A 15334-nucleotide genomic window follows, 5' to 3' on the forward strand; every position below is an offset into this window, starting at 1 on the left:
AACATTGTGCCGTGATGTAAAGGTGTGATGTGGTGATCCCATGGTTATAGTTTTCATGTTGTTGCCTTACTTGCAGGATGTTAGTTTCTGTGGGAGAATGCAGATGCTTTAATTGCTGTCAGGAGATTTTTTCCCTCTGTAAGGGCACAGGATAATACATTTGCAGATGATACTCATCGGGACCTGCGGAGACGTTTTAATCCACTGTTTGGGTCATGCACCTTCTGCTTGAAAGCTCAGCAACACCCAAAGTCTGGCGACGGACAAGGAGTGTAAGGCAAGTGACAGTGGGAGAACAGGGGTCAAAGGCTTGCCTGAGATCAAGGTTCGGAGATGAGAGAGAATAAGGGAATGTAGGCAGGGACAGAGAGGTGTCAGTCCAGTGAAATGGGGAGATAGGCAGGCAGGGGAATAGGAGACTGCAAGATGGAGAGGGGGGGGGAGAGAGAGGGAGGTAGAGGGAGAGAGGGAGAGGGAGAGGGAGAGGGAGAGGGAGAGGGAGAGGGGGAGGGGGAGGGGGAGGGGGAGAGGGAGAGGGAGAGGGAGAGGGAGAGGGAGAGGGAGAGGGAGAGGGAGAGGGAGAGGGAGAGGGAGAGGGAGAGGGAGAGGGAGAGGGAGAGGGAGAGGGAGAGGGAGAGGGAGAGGGAGAGGGAGAGGGAGAGGGAGAGAGAGAGAGAACGCAATGAAGAAATCCAGAAGAGCCCAGGGGAGCAGAGATATACCAGATCAAGAGTTGTGCAGAACTGCGAGCTGTGGTAAAATTGTACAGCGGTGAAGGAGAAGCACTGGAAATGGTCCAGAGGAGGAGCGATGAATTTCTTGCCTTAAAGAGGACAGTTGAGGAAACATTAACATATTTAACAACAATGGAATGCTAAAATAGGCAAAGCTGTGAAACAAATCAAGTGCAAAGGCATGAAAATGGTTGGTCTGATGGATTCAAATGAGAAAATATTATTTTTGATTTTTTTTAATCTTGGAAATATATTGGATACAATTACTGCAGTAATTAACCGGTCGATTCATGGTGCAAAATGCCAAATTCAAGTGAAATGCAATTTAAATGCATGGAAGTAAAACACCATGGTGATGGAAGAATCTTGGTTGGAGCACATCCACTTAGTTTATTCTGGTTTGGACATTGTTCCTCAGGAAAGATAAATCGACCTTGGAAGTAGTATAACACAGTTTTGCTAAAATGAAGCCAGGGCTGAAATGATTAAATTCCAAATGTAATTTAAAATAAATTGTGTCCTTTTCCTTTTATTTAGGTTTAAAGGTAATTTAATTGAAGTATTTGCAATGGTAAATGCTTTTGATAAATTATTTCCTCTGAGTGGAAATCCAGAACAAGAGAGCACAGCCTTGACAATGGAGTTAAACCATTTAGGAATTAATTCAGGAAGCATTCGTTCACATGGAGAATAGTGGAAATTCAGAACTTGTTCCTCCAAAACCCTAAGCATGTTGGATTAACTGGACTCTTCAAAGCTGAGACAGATGAATTTTTGTTAGAGAAACGTGTCAAGGGATGGTATGCCATGGAGGACAAAGTAATGGACATGGAGATTATTCATGTTTTAAGTGATTGATGATATCCACTGTAGGGCTGAATGGCCTGATTTTTCTTGTTGTTTCTTATGTGAAATTTCTTTACTATTGAGAAATATTGTGGATTGGTGGGTGCAATACATTTGATTCACTGTATCAAATACAGGGTACGTATCAAAAATCCAAGTAAATCCCAGCAAAACATATTCCTGATTTATTGCTTGAAGCTGTGATTTAGTCAAGTGTCCCCAGACATTTTACTCTGTATAAGATAGTTATGGAAACAAGTTATGCCTTCCATGATTTTCAACAGAGTCTATGAAATATAAAAACACTTCTTTGCAGAGAACACTAAGGTCCCGAGAAAACGAATCACATTGAAATTGGTGTAAACAACTATTTTTCCTGCCTGTGCTAAATCCTTTTCTGCTGCAGGTCTCTTTCAACATTTGTTTAATCAGTTGTTTATCGCTCTTGATGCTTGTCTCAACTACATTGATTTTTTCCACAGATCTTCATGAACCAAATTATTAAAATGTTGCATGTGAAACCACAATTTTTAAAGCTATTTAGGTCTTTGTACTGGTAGTAGCTTTGAAATATATAAGATCTCTACACATAATCCCATGAGGTGATTTATAAAAAAGCTTTTCAATCCTTATTTTGGCAGGCATTTCAATTGGTAACAGATTACTTCAGGAATAATGGAGTGTATGCCTGCCTATCTGCTCATCAAGCCTGGCATTGGCATTATTAAAACTAGGAACTACATATCTTGATAAACACAAACCTTTGATTACAAGCATTTACCTTTTCTAAGCCAAGAAAGAGTAAATTTAAAATGCTTTGTTGATTTTGGCTTGCTCCTCAGTGCATTTAAAATAATCACAGCTCTTATTACTGTAATGCTTTTTGCTAAAGGCTCAGCAACAGCAGATCCCGAGATTGAAAGATGCATTCCATTATGTTGTAGCTCTTGTCTTTACCCAAGTCAAATCTTAGATAAAGAAAAATTGACACTTCATAGTCAGCCGTATTGAACAGTAATAATGTTGTTTCATTACATTATGATCACCAGACAATCTGGATGGGTAAAGATAAAAACACCAACATAAAAAAGAATGCGGTTGCTTTAGTAGTTTTGCAGTAATTTAACAGAAGGAAACAATTACAAGTAACCTTTTTGGACATCAGTTCAACATGTCTCACAATTGGCAGAACCTTGTATCCTTTTCAAATTAGCTTCAATTATTTTCATCCTGCTATGCAAACGCCTTGTTCCGATTGCATGTGATGCTCCAGCACTTTTAACATCTGTGCGAGAGGAAACTCACTGAACATATTACCAGAACATGCAGACCTTTCAGAAACTCTTTATGGCTTCACAACATTTTAACAACATAAGCTCCACTACTTTTATCATAGCTTTGTCATTTGAAACTTTTATCTTGTAAGATAACAAGCTATATTAAGAATCATTACAGACAAGATTCATTCCAGGGCATTGCATCAATGTACTGAGTGCATGTTGAGTGATGATGGACTCAATTCAGAAGCTTCATTTTTTTTTGCAAAAAGGCTAGTTCCTTTGTAAAATATTTACTGAAATATTATTATCCAGTGAGGGTGAATTGTTAAAGTTGTTAACAGACTGACTACTGCTATATAAGCAATGGAGGAAGGGCTTGCAAATAGCTTTGACACTTTGACATTGTCTCTAGCCCTGATGTGTCCCCATATCTTTGCCACGTCTGAATTCTGAGAGCAGACAGGCCATCTGTTCTCAGGCACCCACTGATGCCAAGCAATCTGACCAATGAGATAGTCATAACAGCCACACTTTTAAACTCACTTCAAGTCAGTTGTATACACCAAAGGCCTGGAAGAGTGCTTGCACATCCTCGAGAGTATTCATGGCCATACCCCATAGCAGTGCAAGCTTGGGGTACCTAGAAGTTAAAAAGCAGGCTTTAAAAACATGACTATACAATGGGAGGGAAGGAAATCAATAAGAGAATACCAAAGTGCTTGATTCATTTCACAGAGACTGACAAGCCTCTCAGTCCTTGGTGACACTTTTCAGCCACTTGGATGGCAGCCCAAGAAGGGGAAGGGTACAGAGCAGACGTATAGGAAAAGAGACTCAAACTGCAATGGAAAATTTCATTGTGAATTAATCTGAGGAGAGACAAACACTTGTAAATTGAAGCTTTGAAGAGAGTCTCTCATGCCATTTATAGGGAACTAAAACTGAATTGCAATCTCCTTAACCAACAAGTCAAAGATTTCAAGATGTTCAATATCCTGCCAGATTCAAGGTAACTGGCAGTCTTCTCTTTCCCTTCTCTTGTTGATTGCCTCAGCAGCTGCAAGCTCACCTAATATTCATGGTTACGTCAATTTGGAGGGACTTTGAGGACAACTTCTCAGGCTGTGTGGTTACTGACTTCACTGTATATCTGAAAGGTTTATCTAGACATTCTGTTGCAATTTAAGACCCTTGTGTCAAGAACCAGATAGTGAGTAATCAGAGTTCCCACCTCCTAGAAGCACAGACTGATATCTGACTTTGACAGTTGAGTTCCAGTTAGCTATCTCTCAATCAAAGATACTAGAGGAACAAGATGGACCACTGCGTATACTGAAGTGTAGTACGCAAAGGAGCAGAACGTCCGCCATTTTAGTAGGCAAAACCCACCGTTCACTATGCCTCTCACAGTGTAATCAGTGTTGTGGGGGAACAGTATGTGTGATGATACCATTAAAATGCAGAAAATCTCATCTATCAACTCACATTTATTTGTTATTTTTATTTTAAAATGTTTTCCCCCTGCTTAATTTCTCTGATTTTATTATTTCTTACTGTTTCTGCCCATTTCCCTCCCATCCTTCATCCCCAGCCCCCTCTATTATACAGTTTCTCTTGTATTGCTCAAACACACACTCTGCACAAATTTAACTTATTATATATATATATATATATATATATATATATATATATATATATATATATATATATGTATATATATGTATGAATGTGTATGAATGTGTATGAATGTGTGTGTGTTTGTGAGAGGCAAGATAGAGATAAATAGATCTCAAATTTCCTTCTCATGGATCAGAAGCAACTTTGATTTAAAGCAACGCTCTATTTCTCTCTTCATCTTATTTTTCACATGATGTACATAAACCATAAAGGCGATTCGACATTTATGGTCTATGTATATGCATATATAAAAATATATATGTATATATTTTGGCACTCAGGCCAAAGAGTTCAATCTTGGTTTCTTCAGACCAGAAAATCTTGTTTCTCATGGTCTGAGGGTCCTTTATGGGCCTTTTGGCAAACTCCAAGTGGGCTGTCATATGCCTTTTACTGAGGAGTGGCTTCCATCTGGCCACTCTACCATAAAGGTCTGATTGGTGGAGTGCTGCAGATATAGTTGTCCTTCTGGAAGGTTCTCTCATCTTCACAGAGGAACTCTGAAGCTCTGTCAGAGTGACCATCGGGTTCTTGGTCACCTTCCTGACCAAGGCCCTTCTCCCCCGATTGCTCAGTTTGGCCGGGCGGCCAGCTCTATGAAGAGTCCTGGTGGTTCCAAAGTTCTTCCATTTAAGAATGACGGAGGCCACTGTGCTCTTCGGGACCTGCAATGCTGCAGAGATTGTTTTATACCCTTCCCCAGATCTGTGTCTCGACACAATCCCATCTCAGAGGTCTATAGACAATTCATCTGTCTTCATGGCTTCGTTTTTGCTCTGACATGCACTGTCAACTGTGGGAACTTGTATAGACAGGGTGTGCCTTTCCAAATCATGTCCAATCAATTTAATTTACCACTGGTGGACTCCAATCAAGTTGTGAAAACATCTCAAGGATAGTCAATGGTAACAGGATGAACATAAGCTCAATTTTGAGTGTCATAGCAAAGGGTCTGAATACCTATGTGTCGAGACACAGTGTGTAGATACATGATAAGGGAATGATGTTTGGTGCAAAGAAAGCTAGCAAAGACTGATCAAGGATAGTCTGAAGGTCACTAAAGAGGTAGATAGTAGATCAGAACTGCTCTCTGGTTGTGGCAGGATGATTCAGTTGCCTGATAATAGCTGGCCCTGAATTTGGTGATGTGCGTTTTCACACTTCTATACCTTTTGAAAATTGAATGAGATTTGTTTTGCAGGTTGACCAGGGCAATAGGAGAGTTGTGGACCCTGGAAGTCTGATTGGAAGAGTTTGACAGAGGGATCTTACAGTTGACACTGCAGGAGGTACCTATTTTGTCAACAATACCTTGCAACAAATGAAAAGTTCCCTGAAACAAGCAAGGGCTAAATAAGAAATATTAATGGATGCTTACCCAAAGCATAGACATAGTTAAAATATTATGTACGTAATCATGGAGCATTGCTTGTTGTTATATCGCCAACATCTGCGGCCCACTTTGCCCTTTCGAAGTGATCTCCCGGTGGCTGAGCACTTCAACTCCCCCTCCCATTCCCAGTCTGACCTTTCTGTCATGGGCCTCCTCCAGTGCCATTGTGAGGCCCACCGGAAATTGGAGGAACAGCACCTCATATTTCGCTTGGGCAGCTTGCAGCCCAACGGTATGAACATTGATTTCTCTAACTTTAGATAGTTCCTCTGTCTCTCTCTTTTCCCCTCTCCCTCTTCCCAGTTCTCCCACTGTCTTCCTGTCTCCACCTATATCCTTTCTTTGTCCCGCCCCCTGAGATCAGTCTGAAGAAGGGTCTCGACCCGAAACGACCCCATTCCCTCTCTCCTAGATGCTGCCTGACCTGCTGAGTTACTCCAGCATTTTGTGATACCTTGCCCTTTCCAAGTCATTGACATACAGTATATAAAGAGGGTGCACCATCTTGGGCATCACCAATTTTTTTCCCACCTTATCCATGAGCAACTCACAATAAAGGTTTAAGACTATTTTTATGTTTTACAAATTTAGTTATTGGTATTGCTGGCTTGTTATCCTCTGACATTCACGAAGATAAATGTTGCTCCATCTGCAAAGGCAAGGGTCTGTTTGTATCCATCAGGAAAAACTGGCAGTGGGACAGTGAATGTGTGGCGGATCACCTTCAGCAAGGTGCAGGAACACCATTATTTGGGGTACATGTCTTGGAGGTCTTGGTCATTCACCCACCCAAATGGGAAAGGGAAAATCCACCCCTAAGTATCAGGGTTAGTGTTAACACCAGCAAGAGCGCCCTTATGTTCCACTGTTGAAAGCACATGTGGATGCTAATAGTAAGCATATTGTTTTTCATTGGCAATCGCACCATCAACTAGCTCTGAATTTTAATTATTGGATGCCTGTAGTAGCCAATATAAGCACTTGTTACACTTGTGATAAAATTTCTTGCAAAAAGGCAAATTGCATTAAGGAACTGAAGAGCAGTAGGTCAAACATGTAGCCTGACGAGTTGAGGCCCCATCCTTCGGCCACCACAACTCCCTGAGCACCAGTTTGGGAAGACAAGGCTGAATGATTGATCATCGTCTCTCCCAGAAAAGAACTTGGCAGGGAGTCAAAGCTTAGGAGCAGCTGCCGGACTCACAGGGCTGGAGAGAAGGACCTCACACTGACAATGCGATATCCCAACAGGGAAAGAAGCATAACTTTTTCCATTAGCTGCTTTTGAGAAAAGTGATGATTCTAATAGTATACACTGAACATTAAATGGGAACCTAAGACAGACACAACGTGCTGGAATAAATCAGCAAGTCAGGCAGAATCTCTGGAGAAAAAAGATTGTGAAGTTTTGGGTCAGGACCCTTCTTGAGACTGCCAATTTGAAGAAGGGTCCTGATCTGAAACGTCACCGATCCATTTTCTCCAGAGATGCTGCTTGACCCATTGAGTTACCCCTGCACTTTATGTCTACCTTTGGTATAAACCAGCATCTGCGGTTCTTTGTTTCTACATTAAATGGGAATCTGTTTATTCCATTTCATTAAGATCTTATGTTGGAGAATCATATGGTAACATATCAGTAACAATCTTAAATTTCGACTGATTTTTACATTTTTGGTGGTAGATTGTGATCGTTTATGACCTGCCCAAGCATGACCTCAGTGAGAGGTAAAATGTTAGTTAATCTATGCATCAGATCTGTCCACAACCTCCACACCCAAGCACCTCCACCCAATGTGTGCCCCATTCTCAACTCTTAAAATCAGACCCATTTTGCATTGAGACCGTGAAAACTATTAGCAATGGGGAAAGTTCATTAAGCTTAACACATCCATTATCTTTTGGTTAAGATCAATCCTATCGATTCTAAATACTCTCATGTGGCTCAGCAACACAAAGGCTATAAGTCGAAATTCCGTCACAGTAAGTTGCAAAATTGAAAAGAAATGTGGACACCAAACCTCCTGATTTCTAGTTAAACCTCAGATGATTCTTTATCACCTTTCAGAGAATGATAGGTTTTCATCCCTATTTGTGTCTATTTCTGAAATGGGTTATTGAACAAGGAAAATGTTCCTGTGCACCTAAATATTACCTGGAGGACGCCCCCCACTCAGGCAAAGGAGGAGGCCCAGGACGGAAAGGTCAGTATGAGAATGAGAAAGGGGAGTTAAAGCGGAGATAAAGGGGAGCAATGGACTGATGAGGTTAGAGGAGATGCACATGGACTTCAGTCTCACCTGGAAGGACTGCTAGAATCTCTGGATGGAGTCAAGGGAGTAGGTATGAGGACAGAATTGCCAGAATGAGGCAACATGTAAATTAGAGAAACAGCAACCCATATTTCACTTGTAGCTTCACATATTTCACAACCCAACAGTATGAACATTGGACTTTTGATTTTTAGATAACTTCTACAAACACCTCTCTTCCCCCTCCTTTTTCTCACTTCCAACATTTTTCCCTTACTTTTTCCCCTTTTCCTTTCCCTTTCCCTGAAACCTGGCTGACCTTGCACCAGTTTCCCCCCACCTACCTTTCACCCCCTTCCCACTTCCTCCTCTAAAAGGCCATCAACCAGCTTCACAGTTTGCAACTATGTATGCCTTTTGGCTCACACCGTATCTTTCCAACATTCTGCCTATCAAGGAACCTCTTCACCTGAGGACATCTGTTGCCGACCCTGGATTGTCCTGTTTTTTTCTTGCTTCCAGATTTTTAAAATCCCGCATTCCCTACCATTCCCAACCCGAAACATCTCTTATCCATTCTCTCAATAGTTGCTGTGTGACCCGCTGAGTTACTCCAGCATTTTGTGTTATCTTTCTCAACTATGTGTCTGATCGATGTCCCTCTCTGACTGTGATCTTCAACCCAATTCTTTTCAAAATTCCTGCATCTACGGTTCCCCTTCCCTGCAGCCATTCCATACTCCTTCTGGTGACCTGGGCCAAATCCTGAGATTTGCTTTCACACCACTAATTCTCCCTTCTTCCACCACAACAACAACTAATGCTGAGAACGACCCACCACCACCACTACCTCTGGATCTCTTGTATCCATATCCTAAACCAGGAGCTAAACCTGGGACTGACCTCTCATTTTCTTATCTTCATTTAAAAGTCTTGTTATTGAAAGAAAAGTGTACAATGCCTGTATTTCTGCTTTAGACACAGAATATTTCATTTTTTTTTAGTTTAGCTTAGTGTAGTTTAGAGAAAGAACGCGTAAACAGGACCTTCACCTCCTGAGTCCGCGCCGACCAGCGATCCCCCTGCACACCAGCACTATCCTACACACTAGGGACAATTTACAATTTTCACAGAAGCCACTTAACCTACAAACCTGCATGTCTTTGGAATGTGGTAGGAAACCAGAGCACCCGGAAAAAGCCCTCGCATTCAGAGGGAGAATGTGCAAAGTCCGTACAGACAGCACCCGTAGTCAGGATCAAACCCAGTCTCTGGCGCTGTATGGTGGCAGTTCTACCGCTATGGCACTGTGCCCACCATTGCCTTGGGCTTCTTGCACTTCAGAATCTTACAGCACAAGCTGTTAACTAAAGTGGCGGATGTCTTGCCAAAGATTGCTGACTTAGTATTCCTTTCCAATTACCATTCAACATTTGAGTCTATTAAACAAATGCATAATATTATTAAGTAAATAAACAATGGTTTGGAGTTTCCACTCAGTCGCCCTTAGGTTTTGACATAATTCCCTCATAATTGGTGCCAATGGCGGTGAAATTTTTCAAATTATGTTCTGCACAGTACACGTTTCCTTGATTTTTTTGTCTAGCCTAAAGCTTCACAGAAGATGTTGGGTCTGATCCCGGAGTGGACTAGGTCTCCAGGTTGAATTAATTACCATTCATTGACTTTGTTTGTCAAGGATTTGCTGAAAATTAAGTTATTCCTTGGAGGTGCAAGGACAGTAGCAGGCATGATTAAAGCTTTTGAGATTTTAATTTTAATTTATTAAACAATTGATTGGTGCATACCTAACCATAATTTGCAAATGATTCTATGTATTGAAAATATTCCCTTTCATTAATTAAAAATCTGGTCATAATAATTACTCTGCTTATTTTGAACAACAACAAAGATATTAGTAATTAATATTACTACATTAATGATTAGTATTGCCATATGCTATACTAATGGTCACTATTAAAATATTACTCTGCTCATAACACCGGTTAATTTATGTTAAACCCATTTTCAATTATGTTAATCAAACTGCACCATATGTTTCTATCTTTTTAAAAGAAAAAATATCCATCAGTGTAATGTGTCCATAAATGATGTTAGGTTTTGTATGTTTTTGCACATGTATTCTGTTTAAAGTTTTAATTTTAAAGTTTGAAGTTTGAAGTTTATTGAAATTTATTGGTTTATTACAATATTTTTGTATGCACGGTTGTATGTTCTTATCAACCTTTAAAAAAAAATTGTTTGGATATCAATAAAGGAAATTCTTGACATTTTGACAGAAAATTGATGTATGAAGTTATTGTATTTCAGCATAGTTTCTCATGGCATCACTTTCAGATAGTCATGATGCAGAATGATTGGAAACCCTACCGTACGCCCCCTTTTATAGGGAAACTGGGTGAAACGTGAATTGTCTTCAGTTGTCTTCAGTCTTCAGGGTCGTAGCTTGTCGTAGCTTGTTGCGGGTGGACGTAGGTTGACTTCGGTTGTCGTAGGTTGTCGCCTCTGTGGTGGTAGGTTGTTGTAGGTGTCGTCGTAGGTTGTCGTAGGTGCGGTCGTAGGTGGACGTTCTACTTGCGACGATTGGGTCGCTGGTTGTCAGTAGCTTGCCGTAGCTTGACGTCGACTAGGTGGTAGGTTGTTGTAGATTGTCATAGATAGTGTTGTAGGGGGGTCCAGTCGCCGGTTTTTCGGCGACCTGCCACGACTATGACGGTCGCCGGCAGTCGCCTTAAAAAACGCCTAACTGGGACAGGGCCTTTAAAGGACAGAAAGACAAAGATGCAGCTATAAGGACAGACAGAAAGAGCAACAGAGAAAGAGACAGAAACAGAGACAGGAAGAGGGAAAGAGAGAGAAAGAAATGCAGAAAAATTGAGGGGCAGTGAGGAAAGAACAGAGAGAAAAAGAGAGAGACACAGAGACACAGTCCACAGACAGAGACCTAAACTAAAGGGTACACTAAGGAGTGGAAATGACTCTACCATCCCTGGCAATTGGTACTTGGCACAGTGTAGTTATTGATGGACGCCATGAATGTTTTGGCAGTTAATCACGTTACATCTCACACTTTGGTTAAGACCTGAGGAAGAGCTCTGGTAACCAATGAGGATAACCGATTTGGTGCCATAAAGCAGAAAGCGGGTGCTGAATGTAAACAAGAATAGATGTTCTGGGTCTTCTGAGAGGAATAAGGTGAAGATTAGAAACTATAAGCTAGCTCCCGTGAGCAATCCCACAATATATCTGTCAGCGGGTGGTTAAAAGACTTGGCTTCCTCCATGGCTTACGAGCTCATTATTCATAAAACATGACAATTCTCCAAATACAACAGACATGCTCAATATATAATTTACTGCATTCATACCAAATTATATTATTGTCCCTCTAAGCTTGTGGAGTAATCCTGATAATTTAAACTAACAAACCTAGATGTACTTTGTTCGACGCAACATCTTTTACAGTGATTTCCTCTGCAGAAACAGACATATTTTGGAAACACTTAAATATATTTTTTGGCTAAGGAATAAGAGATTTATAAGGGAGTTGAGTGGGGACCTTTTCCAACCAGAGAGTGGTGCGTGCCTGCAATGCACTGTTGGAGGGAGTTGATGAAAACAGGGATACTAAAAGCATTTAAGATGTACCTAATTAAGCATATGAAGGTGACGGGCCAGGTGCTGAAAGATTGGAATAATACAGATCGGTCCGTTCTGGTCAACATGGGTGTGGTGGTCTAAATGGCTTGTTTCCATGCTGTATGGTTTGATGTGACAGTGTGGCAACATAGAGAGAATAGTTGGGCAAATTCTACAAATTTTAAAGTGCTACCATCTAAGATTATACATATAAGAATGATCTCAAGGGAATGGATACATAATGGACCCTGAAGGAAACTTCCTTGTAATTAATAAATAGAAAGTTCCTTTCAGGAAAATTAAAAGATTTGAAAAGATTTGTTTTGGTAGCCTTTGCTTTACACTTCTTCAGTCACTAGTAATTACGATCCCAACTGACAATAAGCTCAATTTTTCGAGTCATAGAGTCAACAGGGCCCTAGACCAAGATGCCCCATGTAAGCTAGTCCCATTTCCCGTGTTTGGTCCATACCCTTCTGAACCTTTCCTATCCATGTATCTGTTCAAGTTTCTCTTAAATGCTGTTATAGCATCTGCCCCAACTATCACCTCTGGCAGCTCGTTCCATTTACCCACCATCCTCTGCGTGAAAACATTGTCCCCCAAGTTTGTATTAGATCTTAAACCTATGCTATCTGGTTTTTGATTTCCCTACCATAGGTAAAAGGCTCTATACATTCACTCAATCTATTCACCTCAGGATTCTATAAGATCGTCCCTCAGTCTCCTGTGCACTGATGAATAAGTGCTAACCTGCCAAACTTCTCCCTAATGCTCAGCCCCTCAAGACCTAAGAATATTCTTGTAAATCTTCTCCACACTTTGTCTATCTTAATGATATTTTCTGTTTCCAATTTCCCCACAGATCAGTAAAGAATAGCCTTTAGTACTTCTTCGAAGTAACATGATTGATTCTGATAGTCAAGTGTGGTAATTAACTTAGTAGACTGAATTCATTCCTTCTGTCTGAAAAAACGATGGTTATTTTCATTCCAGTGATAATTAAAATATGGGGTTTTTTCTGATACAGGAATTGAAAAGTTGATAATCTGGTGACAGGCTTAAAAAGGTAAAATTCCCAAAACACAATTCCTTCAGGAGTTTTTTTGTACAAAGGGTGAAGTGTGGAAGGAAAGAGAGGTTTTGGAAAAGAACACATGAGTGTGAGAGAATATGGCAAAAAGCTTTTAAATCAAAACTGAGCTGAAGGAGAAAAGAAACAGAATAAGCCCAAGCCAAAGTATGGAGGATATGTGAGGCAAGCAAGCTAGACATAATGTGCCAGAGCATGTACAGATTTACAAATGAAAACCATTGTCGTTAACATAATATTGACTTTGCATCCAACACTATTCAAGTTTTTAATGTGGAAATTAAAATTAAAAAAAAATATTTCTATAAATACTGAAGAAGTAAGTAAAGGAAAGACCTGCAGATGCTGGTTTAAATCGAAGGTAGAAACAAAATGCTGGAGTAACTCAGTGGGACAGGCAGCATCTCTGGAGAGACTGATTCGGGATGTTTTGGGTCAGTCTGAAGGAAGGTCTCGACCCGAGACCTCATCCAGTCCTTCTCTCCAGAGATGCTGCCTGTCCCACTGAGTTACTCTAGCATTTTGTGTCTACCTGAAGAAGTAAGTGATGTTTCTAAAGCATCTGATTTGTCTTTTCTATCTTAATTTCAGATTTTGAGACTTTCAACAGCTTTTGCAATCTATCCACAAACTGAAAGAGAAATGAAGATGATGGAACAAGTCGATAATTTTATGAGAATTTAATCAGCATTTATCTCTCAGTTAAGAGTTCAATGTGTCTGGCTATTTCCCCTCTAGTTGATATAATGATAATTCCAATGGCTTCCCATCAAGATCCTGTGTTCCTGTATAGAATGGAGGGCATTGTTGGAACAGGAAGGGAGCTCTTCCTCCAGATCAGAAAACATGTAGCCTTTATCTACAGACTTCTCACTCAAAAATGTTTTCTCAGCTGGACATCAACTTGATTCCTGGCTTCAGCTCGAGGCAGAGGCAACAACTAAATCAAGAGTCATCAATAAGACCTTCTTATTCCACTGCCATGAATATAAAATGCGATGGTTTGATTTTATAGTTTTTGTTTCTGTATCCACACTCAAATATTTCATTAGAATGCAGATTGTACAGCCGCACTTTCTCTGTGAATAGACTAGATAAACACAGAATTGGGTATTTAAAAATTATGCTACAGCGGGTCAATGTTCATGGGTTGTAAGCTGCCCAAGCGAAATATGAGGTGCTGTTCCTCCAATTAGTATGTGACCTTACTCTCACCATGGAGGAGGCCCAGGACAGAGAGGACAGTATGGGATTGGGAAGGGGAATTAAAATGTTTGGCAAGAAGGGGAGTTAAAATGTTTGGCATATTTTTTATGTTACCAGAAGAACAGATGGTTTTGCAAGTGTGCAGGTGAGTATCATTCTATCAAGTGATGCTATCAGGCAAACAACTGATCGCTCATTGTTTAAGAATGCAGAAGAGATTTACCAGAATGCTACCTGAATTAGATAGTATTAGCTCTAAGCAAAGGTTGGACAAACGTGAAACAGCGAATTACAGAAAAATGTGAAGGTATTAGAGTGGACAGGAAAGATTTCAGATAATGTTTCCTAGGTGAATGGGTTTCATTTGCACAAATAGAGTGGGAAAGTTAGGTTTGTTTCAGCAGGTTGATCAAAGTGTCAAGATCTTTAGGGGTCAAGAACTGAATATGGCGAAACTGTTCCCATAGGCAGAATAGTCAAAAAAACGAAAGATGGGCATACATTTAAACGATTGGCAAAATTAACTCATGGGGACTAGAGAAAGAACATTCTCACACAAGTAGTTATGATCTGGAAGTCATTCACTGAATGGGAAGTGGAAGCAGATTCAATCACCATTATCAAAAGTGAAGTTGATGGATACCTGAAGCACAGTTACAGAGATATGGGGAGTTTGCCTGACTGGTTTACCGTGATAAACAGCCTGTATGAAGACAATGAGCTGGATGGCTTCTTATTTGGCAGAATCACTTTATGTCTCCACTTAAAATAATGAAATGGGACAAACCCTCCAAAGAACAAGTGTTACAGCACAGACACAGTTTGTTCCTGTGTCTGCTCCTGTGTTGTACTGTTCTATATTCTAGGTTCTGTATTACCTTCAAGCTATCCAATGCTCAGGAGTAGAAAAAGGAAACTCTGTCTTGATAATATGAAAACTGGGGCACGCCTAAACTTACTTGCAACTGTCCCAGTGTTTTCTCCACCTTTCCTGAATGAAACCATAGGATATAATGCTCTGCTAGCCCTATCACCATAACTAGGGAATTCCAACAAAGTTGGAAATTGTCAGTCAGGATTTGAAGGAAACAATTCCTTCCTCTTTCCTAACTGTTATCACAAGTCGTCTTCACATTACCAAGCTCGACATGACAGGCCCTCATTCAAACATTCCAGGAAATCAGGTTCTACTTC

At 40.5% G+C, this 15334-nt stretch overlaps 1 long non-coding RNA gene across 1 annotated transcript in view; it reads left to right on the forward strand.

Annotated features, from left to right (window-relative positions):
* LOC144600581 (uncharacterized) overlaps positions 1-14078 on the forward strand; it is a 33815-nt gene extending 19737 nt beyond the window's left edge. The window contains exons 2-3 of the long non-coding RNA XR_013548157.1: positions 5739-5826; positions 13526-14078. This is a non-coding gene — a long non-coding RNA (uncharacterized LOC144600581). The remainder of the gene's footprint in view (positions 1-5738; positions 5827-13525) is intronic.
* The last annotated feature ends 1256 nt before the right edge of the window (positions 14079-15334 follow it).

The sequence above is a fragment of the Rhinoraja longicauda genome, chromosome 1, assembly GCF_053455715.1.
Source record: "Rhinoraja longicauda isolate Sanriku21f chromosome 1, sRhiLon1.1, whole genome shotgun sequence".
NCBI classification, from domain to species: Eukaryota; Metazoa; Chordata; class Chondrichthyes; order Rajiformes; family Arhynchobatidae; genus Rhinoraja; species Rhinoraja longicauda.